The sequence below is a fragment of the Ovis aries genome, chromosome 3, assembly GCF_016772045.2.
Source record: "Ovis aries strain OAR_USU_Benz2616 breed Rambouillet chromosome 3, ARS-UI_Ramb_v3.0, whole genome shotgun sequence".
Taxonomy (NCBI): domain Eukaryota; kingdom Metazoa; phylum Chordata; class Mammalia; order Artiodactyla; family Bovidae; genus Ovis; species Ovis aries.
Genome location: NC_056056.1, coordinates 206782249 through 206793955, shown reverse-complemented (window position 1 = coordinate 206793955; position 11707 = coordinate 206782249). Strand labels below are relative to the sequence as shown.

General features: G+C 43.9%; 1 protein-coding gene across 14 annotated transcripts in view; it reads left to right on the top strand.

Annotated features, from left to right (window-relative positions):
* Positions 1-4708: 4708 nt before the first annotated feature.
* RIMKLB (ribosomal modification protein rimK like family member B) overlaps positions 4709-11707 on the top strand; it is a 45951-nt gene continuing 38952 nt past the window's right edge. For 4 of the 14 annotated variants that reach the window (XM_060413447.1, XM_060413448.1, XM_060413446.1 and 1 more), the window contains exon 1: positions 5388-5497. The gene's annotated coding sequence lies outside the window, so the exon portion shown is untranslated. Of the gene's footprint in view, positions 4775-5387; positions 5548-5651; positions 5860-6198; positions 6254-11707 lie in introns of those variants that run through there. The other 10 variants (XM_060413450.1, XM_060413451.1, XM_042247581.2 and 7 more) reach the window with 6 other exon arrangements.

Below are 11707 nucleotides of genomic sequence, written 5' to 3'. Positions count from 1 at the left end.
TTGTTAATCATTCAAGGTGGTATTGTGACATTCATGGCAGGTCCAACAGCTGTTGTGTAGTTTGATACCATTTCTACGGTTGAAATGTCAACAAATTCAATCAGGTGACTCTCTGCCCTGAGTGGAGGGTTCTCCCCTATTTCTTTTTCCCCCTATTATTTCTTTATAGAGAACATGCTGTTACCTTTCCACATTTGCTTAGTCCATTCTCTCTCCTTCCATTCTTCCTAGATTGAGATGCTACCAATAAAATTTTACTTTTATTATTTATTTATTTTTGGCTGTACCGGATCTTTATTGCTGTTGGGGTTTTTCTTTAGCTGCAAAGAGCTGGGACTACTCTCCAGTTGCAGTATGCGGGCTTCTCATTGTGGTGGCTTCTCTTGTGGAGCACGGGCTCTAGGGTGCACGGGTGTCAGTAGTTTTCGTTCCCGGGCTCTAAAGCACAGGCTCAATAGTTGTGGCTCACGGGCTTAGTTGCTCTGTGGCATGTGGGATCTTCCCCGCCCAGGAATTGAACCCATGTCTCGTGCATTGGCAGGCAGACTCTACGCAGTGAGCCACCACGGAAGCCTAGATTTAGATACTTTTAGTAAACTCCAGTGGATAGAGAATCCGGAGACTGGGAAATTGCCACCAATGATGTTACCTCATTGCCTCAATTTTCTCTTCTGTTAGAAGAGACTAACAATATTTACTCAACATTACAAGGTTGCTTGGGGCTTCCATTGAGTTTATAAATGCCGAGTGCTTTAAATTAAGAATATTTTACAGATGGCTTGTTTCTTTAAGACACTATTCTCAAACTTTCATGTGTCTAAGAATTACATGGTAAGCTTGCAGCCTATTGGCTGATTCTATAATTTTGCTTGTGTTTGGCTCAAAAAAGAAAAAATTCAGATACTCTGGCAAATTCAGAAAGTCAAAGGTGAAGGCTAAGGAATCTGCATTAAACGTTCTGTGTACTCTTGTGTAGTATAGTAAAAGAGACAGTGGGCAGATACAACTAAAGGAAGGGGGCAAAAAAAGCCTACATTGTGCTCTTTCTTTTTCCTTTACACTTTTTCCTTCTGTGATTCAGCCAATGTACCGTCTTTCCTGCCTCTTCACATCCCATCCTCCTTTGTGTTGGCATTGACATTTTCTTAGCATAGTTAGAGGCGCTCAGCTTACTGTGCAGAAATGGAGTGGAGGGAAAGGAGGAGGGACGTGGGTGGAGAAAGGCTAGATCAGGGTTTAGCGATTTCTAACTGTGAAGACTGTTGTTGCCAGGCTGGTTCTAGCCGGCTGACTCTGGGAGAGGAAGCCTGGGGAGAGCTAGACTGACTGCAGCTGCTGCTACTGTTCCTTATTTGTTTGTGTACATTCTGATAGAAGACTCACTACCTTTTCTCCACCCACAAAAATCACATTAGATATCCCACTGGTGGACACTATTTTAGGTACTGATAACAATCCTGGATTCCTTCCTGTTTATAGTTTTTCTTTTTACTACTTTGGGCCTTTCGTTTCAATCAAATCCCAGCTGGTTTCTTTGTCTTTAACCCCAGGAGGTGAAGACTTGCACCAGATGGTGGCTATGGGGTACTTAAAGATTTTTGCTTGACCTGCAGTCTCCGAGGTAGATGAGTTATGCTTTTCTGACTGAGGTAACTATACACCAGTGCAACTCGAGTGGAATCAGAGAGAACCTGGGCAACTTTGTTGGGAGATTTTGTTTCATCAAATCTTCTGTTTCATGTGCCTCCCCCATTACTGTTTTCACATTGTCCACCAAGAGCATTTTAATAAAGTCATACAGATAATTCCAGCATCTCTGTTGTCTAAACCTTGGTCTTTAGCTTGGGTGCACATTAGAATTCCCAGAAGAGTGTTAGCAAATACTGGTGTCTGGACCCCAACCCCAGATATTCTGATGTAAGCTCCCCAGTGGTTCTATTATGTCTAGGAACAAAAATCTGGAAATGTTTTGCTTTATGCAAAGGATGTACTTTAACTTTGTCTCACATATTATTCAGGGTAGAGTTGGTCTCACAATCAAAGGGACATCAGTAAATATGTATATTTGTACTATCACCACATGTCTGAACGTTGTATAACTTCTCTTTGGTATTTGACTATTTTGGTATCAGCCATGTATAATAATAGCTAATGTGCAGTTTCTATATAGTGCATTATATTTATGTTACCTCATGAATCCTTGAGTTTCCCTGGTGGCTCAACTGGTAAAGAATACGCCTGCAATGCAGGAGACCTGGGTTCAATCCCTGAATTGGGAAGATCCCCTGGAGAAGGGAATAGCTACCCACTCCAGTATTCTGGCCTGGAGAATTCCATGGACTGTATAGTTCATGGGGTTGCAAAGAATCAGACACGACAGAGCCACTTTCACTTTCATGAGTCCTTAAAGTTCAATGAAATAATCTTCATTTTGTTGACGAGAAAACTGAGGCGACGATCCCATGACACCAGTAAATAAAGCTAGGATTTCAAATCAGATAAATCAGATTTACCTGACTCCAGAGATGTAAGGTTACTAATAACATATCTTCTCAAGAGATTCAACTGACCCTCTTCTGAAGAGTATTAATTTATGGGTTAAAAACAAACGGTGCATGATTAAATCAAGATAAACTACACTGTTCCCCAAAAGATATGTGAGTCCTTACCTGTCCAGACATAACTACCATCAACCTGTGAAACCTATAACTACTTCGAACCTATGATTGAAACTAAGAAACTGAACCTTGCTTTCCCACTATGGAAATGCTAAAAATACAGTGTCATGCCACTAGCTTTGTGTTTTCTTTTTCTAAAGTTATGTATTTAATTTGGCTGCACCAGGTCTTAGGCCTGTGGGATCTAGTTCCCCGAACAGGAAAGGAAGACAGAGTCTTAGCCGCTGGACCACCAGGGAAGTCCCTCACTGGTTTTGTTTTTTTAAAAATATACTCCCAGGTTTGTTTGTTTCCCTGACTAGGTTACATGAAAGCAAAATTGCTGTGTTTTCTGAATTTCTTAGGATGTGTCTGGCACATAGTGATAGTGTATTGAATGATTGATAGCATTTTTAAAAAAGATAAGCAGCTAGTTACTTACTAGTCTAATACTCCCTATCCACGCTTTCACCTATACAACCTGGTTTTCCTGGGTGTTCATGGCACTGTGAATTGGGATCCTCTGTTGGGCATGTCGGCAACCTTTTCTCTGTGCTAGTTTTCCTGTGTTTCTTGGGCTCACTGTGGTCAGATCTCTGTGATCAAGCTTTGATTGCAAAATAATTCTCTTTTCCTCTTCAGATTGAAGAGAAGTACTTTATGTTCCAGGAGATAGTATCAGAGGAGACTATGTAGTAACATTTTAGTTCTGTAGACCTTTCCCCCCTTTCTCTTGAAGGTTGTAGATCATATGTATTTCCCCGTTGGCTCAGTGGTAAAGAATCCACCTGCTAATGCAGGAGATGTGGGTTCAATCCCTGAGTCAGGAAGATACCCTGGAGAAGGAAATGGCAACCCACTCCAGTATTTCTGCCTGGGAAAGCCCATGGACAGGACAGCCCGGTGGGCTACAGTCCATGCGGTTGCAAAAGAGTGTCATACAACTTAGCTGCTAGACAACAATAGGTCATATAGCACTTTTGCCCCTCTATGTGTATCTTTAATGAAAATTGTTCACTACTCTAGGTTACGCTCAGTGTCATAACATATAGTAACAGCAGTACAACACCCTAAATCCTGCTACATTTCTCAGTCAGGGGACTCTGTGGTAAATAAATTAGAAAGCAGACTGTAAAGATTGAGAAAGGAATGCTGAAAAGAATTTGTTGGCTGAAGGGACTGAGAAGCTATTGTGATCTGCAAGAAAGCTGACTTGTTAGGACACAACTGTAGCACAGCTGGGGATATCTGGGGGTAAGAAATAAGTAAGGTTATTTGGAAATGACTATCTTCCATATAAATATGGTTTATCACAGGATATTGAATATAGTTCCTTGTGCTATATGGTAGGACCTTGTGTATCCATTCACTATAACAGAGTTTGTAACTGCTAATCCCAAACTTCCAAGCCATCTCTCCCCCAGTTCCACTCTCGGAAGCCTGTTCCCAGTCTGTTTCTCTTTTGTAGATAAGTTACTTCATTTGTGTCTTATTTTAGATTCCACATATAAGTGATATCATATGGTATTGGTCTTTGTCTGGTTTGAGTTCATTGAGTATGGATACTCTCTAGGGTCATCCACCTTTCTACAAAGGGCACTATTTCATTCTTTTTTATGGCTGAATAGTATTCCTTCCTACCTATACACATCTTCCTTCCCCATTCACATTTGGGTTGTTTTCAACAGATTCATATTCTTAACGCTCCTTTGCAGAGGAGTTTTTGGACCTTCCTCACCAGCGTGCAATTACCAGCACCATCTTTTTAAAAATCTGTCCCTCTCAGCCATACTGTGAGGAAACATACTGAAGTGAACATTCCTTTTCACGCAAAGCTTGAGAATTTACAAAATGCTTTCAAGTGTATTATCACATTTCATTCTCACAGCAACCTTGGAACATACGCTGTTCAGAACAAAGGCTCAGAGAAAGTTAGGTAACTTCATTTGCCCAAGGTTTACACTGGTTTCTAAGTGGTAGAGGTGGCTGTGCCACGCGGCCCCGCCTGCATCTTAAAACCTGCCAAAAGCCCTGAGAACATAGGATGTAGTTAAAAATTGGCCTCACACTATACAGAGGCATCGTCCTTACTCTGAACACGGGGAAGGACCTCAGAGGTATTTACGATCTTTGTCCCCAGATCTTTGCCTCCTGCCTCCGGAGGGGAGACCACCGTTTGAAGGGACTCGCCGGGACAAGGGTCCGCAGGGGAGCGCGGGCGGTGGGCGGGGCCGGGCGGGAGGCGCCGAGGGGCGGACACACACAGCGCCCACCGCGTCCGGGGACTCAGGGAGCTCGCGTCAGGGGTGGACTAAGTGGGGCCCGAGGAGGGGCTGTGAGGGAGGGGAGGGTATGTACAACGGAAGGGATTCACCACGCGGTTTCGAGTTGGGAACAGACCTCGCCCCTCCACCGGTTTCCCTTTCTCAGTGAGGACGGTTTAGGGGCGGGCGGGGAAGGCGCGTCCTCGAAGCGCTCTCGCGCTCCCACAGCCCTCCGGGTGCGCGCGCCCACCGCTTCGCCTCGACCCCAGAGGCCGCAAGGGCTGCGAATGGGGACGGGGCGCCTGAGGGGCGGGTCCCGACGCAGGTGTCAGATCCGCTCGGCCGGGTTCGACTGGCTGGCTAGCTGGCTCAGCCCCTCGCTCGCCGGCCACCGCCCCCCGGCCCGCGGCCGCGCCGCAGCAGCGCCTGGAGGGCGGGGCCGGGGGTGCGCGCGGGTCCTCAGCACGCGGGCGGGCGGTGCGCGGCGCTTCGGTCTCAGGGAGCGCGGGGCTGCCCCCCCGGCGTCGCGCGCGCTGTGTGCGAGCGGGGTCGCGCGCGGGAGCGCGCGCACGCCAGGCAAGTGAGGGAGTGTGAAGGGAGTGTGAGGGAGTGAGGAGCGGCCGGGGGTGAGTGTGTGTGTGTGTGTGTGTGTGGGGTGGGGGGGTTGAGTGTGTGCCGGGGTGGGGGTGAGGGAGAGCCGCACCAACCGCGCGGCTGTGAGCAAGGGGGCGGGGGGTGAGTGGGCGAGGGCGTCGGGCCTGGCTGCTGGAGCCGCGGCGGCGGCGGCGGCGGAGAAAGGAGGCGGCTCCCGGCATCCCGACCCCCCTTCCCCTGCCCTCCTTCTCGGACTTCCAGCCCGCCTGGCTGCCGGCGCTGCCCTCAGAGGCCCCCAGCCCGGCGCCGCCGGCCAAGAGCGAGGGAGGAGCCGCCCGAGCCAGGTGAGCTGGACCCTCACGTCCCTCCCCGGGGGTCGTGGCGAGACGGGAGGCGCTCCCGCCCTCCGCCTCACCCCCCTCCCCCGCCCCCCGCGGCCGAGTTGGGGCGGAACGTGCTCCGGAGGAGCGGGCCGGAGCCGGGGAGCCGCCGGAGACGGAGTCTTGTGGAGGCCGGTGGTCTCCTCAGAGCCGGGGGCGGCGGGCGCGAGGCAGACCCCGGGCGGGGAATGCGCGCCGAGAGGGGTTGAGGATGCCGGTGCGGGAAGCTGGAGGGAGGGAGGCGGCGGCGGCTTCGAGCGCGGAGCAGTGCGGTCCCCCCTCGGCGAGGGGGTGTGGTGACCCGGGAAGGCGCGGCCGAGCCGCACACGCGTGGCGCTAACCTGTCCCCGGGAGCCCGGTAATCGCTGCCTCGCCTGGTGCCATCAGACGGATTCCTGTGGTGTGAAACCGAGGCGGGCGGGGGTGGTGATGGTCCTGCAGTTAATTCTGTTCTGATTTCACGTTTTCCTCCTTACGTTTTAGAAAGAGTGACAGCCATTCCCCCTTTTCCTTTTGACAGTCCTCTGGATAAGAATCGGGTGACAGTTAATAATTGCACGTCGTGATTTTTTTTAAAAGGCATTTGACCATGATGCAAATCTTTTAACCCCCTCCCCCCATAAATACAAAATAGTTAAGAGGATAATAACTACAGATTTGCCTTACTAATTTGTCCTCATCTCTGGTAGCAGATTTGTTTTATCCCCCGTATGTGTGTGAATAGAGATGAGGCGTTGATTCTGTTCTGGGAGTGGGATTTTTGCACTAACCGTGCTCCATGTAACCTCCTTGTAAATTTTTTCATTGTGCTGTTTTCCCATTAATTACCAGACTTGTTCCCACATCTTTGTGGAGTTGGGTTAGATTTGAAATCTGTATGGAAACTGGGCAGCCTAATATGGAAGATTTTCTTTTTGTGGGCTTGATAGGTTGATTATGTTTATGGACGACTTAACTTTTAACTAACCATTAAAATGTAAATATTATTTGTTTTAAACCTCACTTTGATAGCATCGGATAGTTTCAAGGTCGCTGGAAAAACAGTTGATTGTCCAAACACTTTAAAATATTCATTTGGATTAAAAACAGCCTCTGAAATTTCAGTCATGGAGAGTGATCATTCATTTTCAAACTTTCAGAATAAAAGGCTCTCATAGTTATAGTTTAAATTTCTTTTATATTGTTTGGTGTGTCAAAGGGGAGGAGGCCTATTCTGTTTTGACGTGATCTTTTGTTTATTCCATTCTGTCTTGGTTAGCTATTAGTTTCCTTCTTTCACGTCATGGATTTAGTTGTTAGTTTGGCAACATGGCTGATGTTTTTCTCCCTCTGTCTGCCTTGTTTTCTCTCATCTTCTCTTATTGTTGCCCCCAGATGCTGGAGTCTCCTTGTTGGGGAGGTGGGCAGTCTGTGATTCTGAGAACCAAGAAGGGGAACAGCAAATTCAAATTCAGTCTTCTGTTCAGTCACATTGAGAATCCTCTAGTCATGAGCCAGTTTTCTCATCCTGCCTTTCTCTCTGCAGGGGGTAAGGAGCTGTTAAATATCAAACTTCAAGACTTGTGGCTACCAGCTAAAATTCCACTGATCTTAGTTTCTGGTTATGATATCCATGTGTGCTCAGCTGTGTTCAGCTCTTTGCTGCGACCTCATGGACTGCAGCCCGCTAGACCCCTCTGTCCATGGGATTCTCCAGTCAAGAATACTGGAGTAGGTTGCCATTTCCCACTCCATGGGATCTTTCTGACCCAGGGATCGAACCTGGGAAGCCCAGTTCCTGGTTGGATAAGTTAATCATTTCTCCTGAATATGATGGCACCTAGGGATGGAGGGGAGTGTAACAACAAGAAATTGTTCTTTTCTTCCCCCTTTTCCCTTCTCATTCTGTCACCTTTTGCTCACCAGAGGGAAATTACCAGTAGTATCTTATAAATATTCTAGCACTTCTTAGCCATATTGTAAAGAAAGTTCTAAAGTGAAGGTTCATTTTTTCCTCTGAACACCAACCAAGCTTAGTGCATTACTTTGTTGGGACACAAGATGAAACATACCTTTCAAATTATCTCCCAATTCTTACTTTCCCCTGTTTGTGGTCCCCTGGAATTTGCTACTGGATAAGTCACTAGAGTGATCTCAAGTCTTCTCTTCTCCCTCTGAGCTGAAGGACTGAACACTGGGCCAGATCAGGGAAATGGGACAGAGCAGAATGAATTGTTCCACACTTTGAGACATAACACTTTCCTCTGGGGAGCAGACAGAAAGCTAAATACAGAAAATGGGTGAAGAAAGAGCTTCTGTACCCATGAACAACCCACGAAGAGAGAGAAAATTGAGTTTTATTGTATGTTGTTTGCTGATAGCGGTTTTCTTGGTGGGGGCGTACTTAAGTGAGGTAGATTTGTAGAAACTTTATGGCTGGTTAGTTTTTGAAGAGTGCTCTCTGCAAGTGGGATTGTCATAAGCATTTGAGAAAAGAACCTTTAGAAATGTTATTTAATTGAGGGGGTAGATAATGATAAGGACAATGAGAAAAGTAGTATTATCCAATGTTAGCTGTACTGGCGTGTGCAGTTATTGCAAGAGAGGTTGAATAGGGGAGATTAGGCGCAGAGGTTGGGTAAATTGTCTTGCAGTACTTGGGAATTTTCCTGCTTCTCATATTTTTAGGGTCATTAAGAAATAATATCTTCAAAAATATCCGTATATTATATACTTTAGATTTATGTACATATCTGTGTAAATGTTCAGCTTGCAGAAAAGGACTGATTTTCTGGCTTCATGGTAACTGATGCCATGGTGTTAGTTGCAGTGTTTTCTTTTCCAGTGTTTTTTCCCTTTTAAAATTGGCTTGGAGGACAAAAGCCACAGAGCTAGCCAGCTCTACTCCCTTAGAGTCTGATCTGCATGGAACCCTGCTTATATCTGCTTATATCTTTTTTCCTCTCTTTTCTGACCCTAACCCTAGTCCCTACTTTAATTGTTAACAAAAGTAATTATTTCAATATTAGTTGTGTAACAAGGATGGGAAGTAGCAGTAGGTTTGGGTTGTTTGTTTCTGATGAGAAACTGAAAACTTAAATTTCTAACAGTTACATTTAGATATTATGTGGCACAGTTTGCTTGGTGTTGGTGTTTAATATTGAAAATAGCTATTTTTTTTTTCATCTCCAGTAATACTTCAGTATAACAAACTCCTTTAAAGTAACTCCCTGACTCTTAACCCTGTCCTTTCTGAGGTTCTGTGCTTCCCATTGGGGATTAGTAGAGAATAAAATAGATGAGGATTCTGTCCTCATAAAGTATATAGTTTTATTTCATTGTTCTCTGTCCTTTGCCCTGTCAGTCACTCTCTCTTCAATGTCTTGAGGAGTCTGCTCTATCTGTGAATTGATGAGTTAGCAAAACAAATTTGTGTGAATATTGTTATGCCAGTTTTTTTTTACTAGTTTTCTTTCAAAAGTGACAGCGCACCACAAAATGTGGTAAAAACAAACAAAAACTACCTCTTAAATGTTTTTGTTCAGTTCATCTTCTTAACAGTCCTCCTTTCTCTTTGTCTCTCTCTCTTGACCGCTTCTAATACTAGCTCTTACCTTCATGTTATTAGAAATACAAAGATAGAACATGGATTGGCTGTATAAGATCAGACCTTACTGCTCTGCTGTCCCATATTTGGCATTATTTCAGTCTTTTGATACTTTATCAGAAAACTGCATCTTGAAAATACATGTGAGTTTGCCCAATTATAGCAGCGTTGGAATTCTTCCCTGATGTTTTGGAGTTCTCAACAGTTTCCCAATTGTTTTTTTCAACATAGTGTCCAGAAAGAAAATTTGGAAAGAAGGCCCAACATTTAACATGTTAAATGTGATGAACTTTGAACTGTACTGTGCATTGCATCTCAGGAAATTTTTGAAATTTTGTGCCACGTTCCAGAGATACTCTGATGTAACATTTCTCTGTTAAGTGAAATCATTAGAAATGTTATTTGGATTCCAGAGAAAACATAGGTTTTCTTTATACCACAAAGTATTTTAGGAATTTTAGTAACTAACCTACAGATTATTTAACGGTAGTATTTCAGGCCCTTTAGTTGGGAATGTGTGAACATTTGCATGTTAATTTGTTCATGACAATTTTTTCTTCTTCCAGTTTTCTTTTTACGGTATAGTATACACCTAAATTTTACCATCTTAAAAAGTTAGTGGTATTCAGTACACACATATTTTGCAACCACCACTATGGCCATCTCCAGAACTCTTTTCTTTCTCCTGCATTATTGACAACCTGTACCCATAAAACATTAACTCCCCAATCTCTCAGTGCCCCAGCCATTAACAACCACCATTATGCTTTCTGTCTCTGTGAGTTTGAGCACTCTAGTACTGGAGCATAAGATTCATTCATGTTAAGCATGTAACAGAATCTGATGTCTTTCAAAGGCATTGTGTGTATACTGCATTTTTCATCTGGCATAACGGTGGCTTGCATCCACCTTCGAGCTCTTGTGAATAGTGTTGCATGTGTGTACAAATACCTCTTTAAGACTCAGCTTTCAGTTCTTTTGGGTATATACCTAAAAGTGGAATTCCTGGATTGTATGTTGATTCTATTTTTAATTTTTTGAGGAACTGCCATACTGTTTTCCATAGCAGCTGCACTATTTAACATTCCCGCTAACAGTTTGCAAGGCTTCCAGTTTCTCCACATCCCTCCCCAACACTTGTTATTTTCTGTTGTTATTGCTCTTTTTTTCTTTTTGATAGTAACCATCCTGTGTGTGAGGTAGTTTCATGTTTTTGTTTGCATTTTCCTAGTGCTTAGTCATACTGAACACTGTTTCTTATTCATGACATTTTAACATCAGCTCATTTTTAGTTCTCAGAGGGCTGGGGCTTCATTTCTTACCATGATTTTCAGTGTCTTCAGATAAAGTGCATAGTAGATATTCATTAATTAAATGTACTATGCAACTGAATGTTTAGTTTTGTATATTTAGTAGTTTATCTTTTTTGACTATAAAGGAATCCACAGATATCTTTGACATAAGTTACACTTATTTCTTCCTCATGAAAAAGAGATGGTAAAGAGTTTAAGGCTATGATACTGTGCAGTCAAGTTCTTGTAACATGTAGCTGTGCTTTTCTTAGAGTTGACTTACTCCAAATGGATGTTAGAGATACATAACAACTATGGAGCACGGACCAAGGAAGAGTACGTCCCTTTAATATGCTTCCTGGAAGTTGGAGTGCAGTACTTTGACTCAGTGCTTTGATCATATTTAGTTGCGAGAAAACCTAGGGAATACAAATAAAGGTTCTTAGTTCTATGGCACTTTGCTGAGCTAAATATCAGATACATTATTGCTGAGGAGTAAGTAGATAGCGGATATTGGAAAGCAAGTGGCAGTCTCTACTATCAAGTATGTGGAATTTGAAGTGACTCTGGGCTCTTCCTCTTTCTAATTTAGACAAGTGACCTCTCTGCTAGTTTAGCTTCACCTGCCAAATGATGATAATAATGTTTCATGAGGATGATTGTGAGGATTAAATGAGAAGATACAAATAAACTGTCTTAACATTGTATTTGGTACATGTAATCACTCAAAAGTGAATTTATTTTCTTTATTTAAATTCCCTTCGATATCTTTAAGTATCAAAATAGTTCAGAGAAATTAAAAAACCTGAATCCTAGTCTTGGATCTGCTATTGTGATATCTTGGGCAGGTCGTTCCTTTAGGATGGGATATGTTATGTCTGTGTTTCTCACATAATTATGTACGGACTAAATGACAATCACATAATTGTGTGCA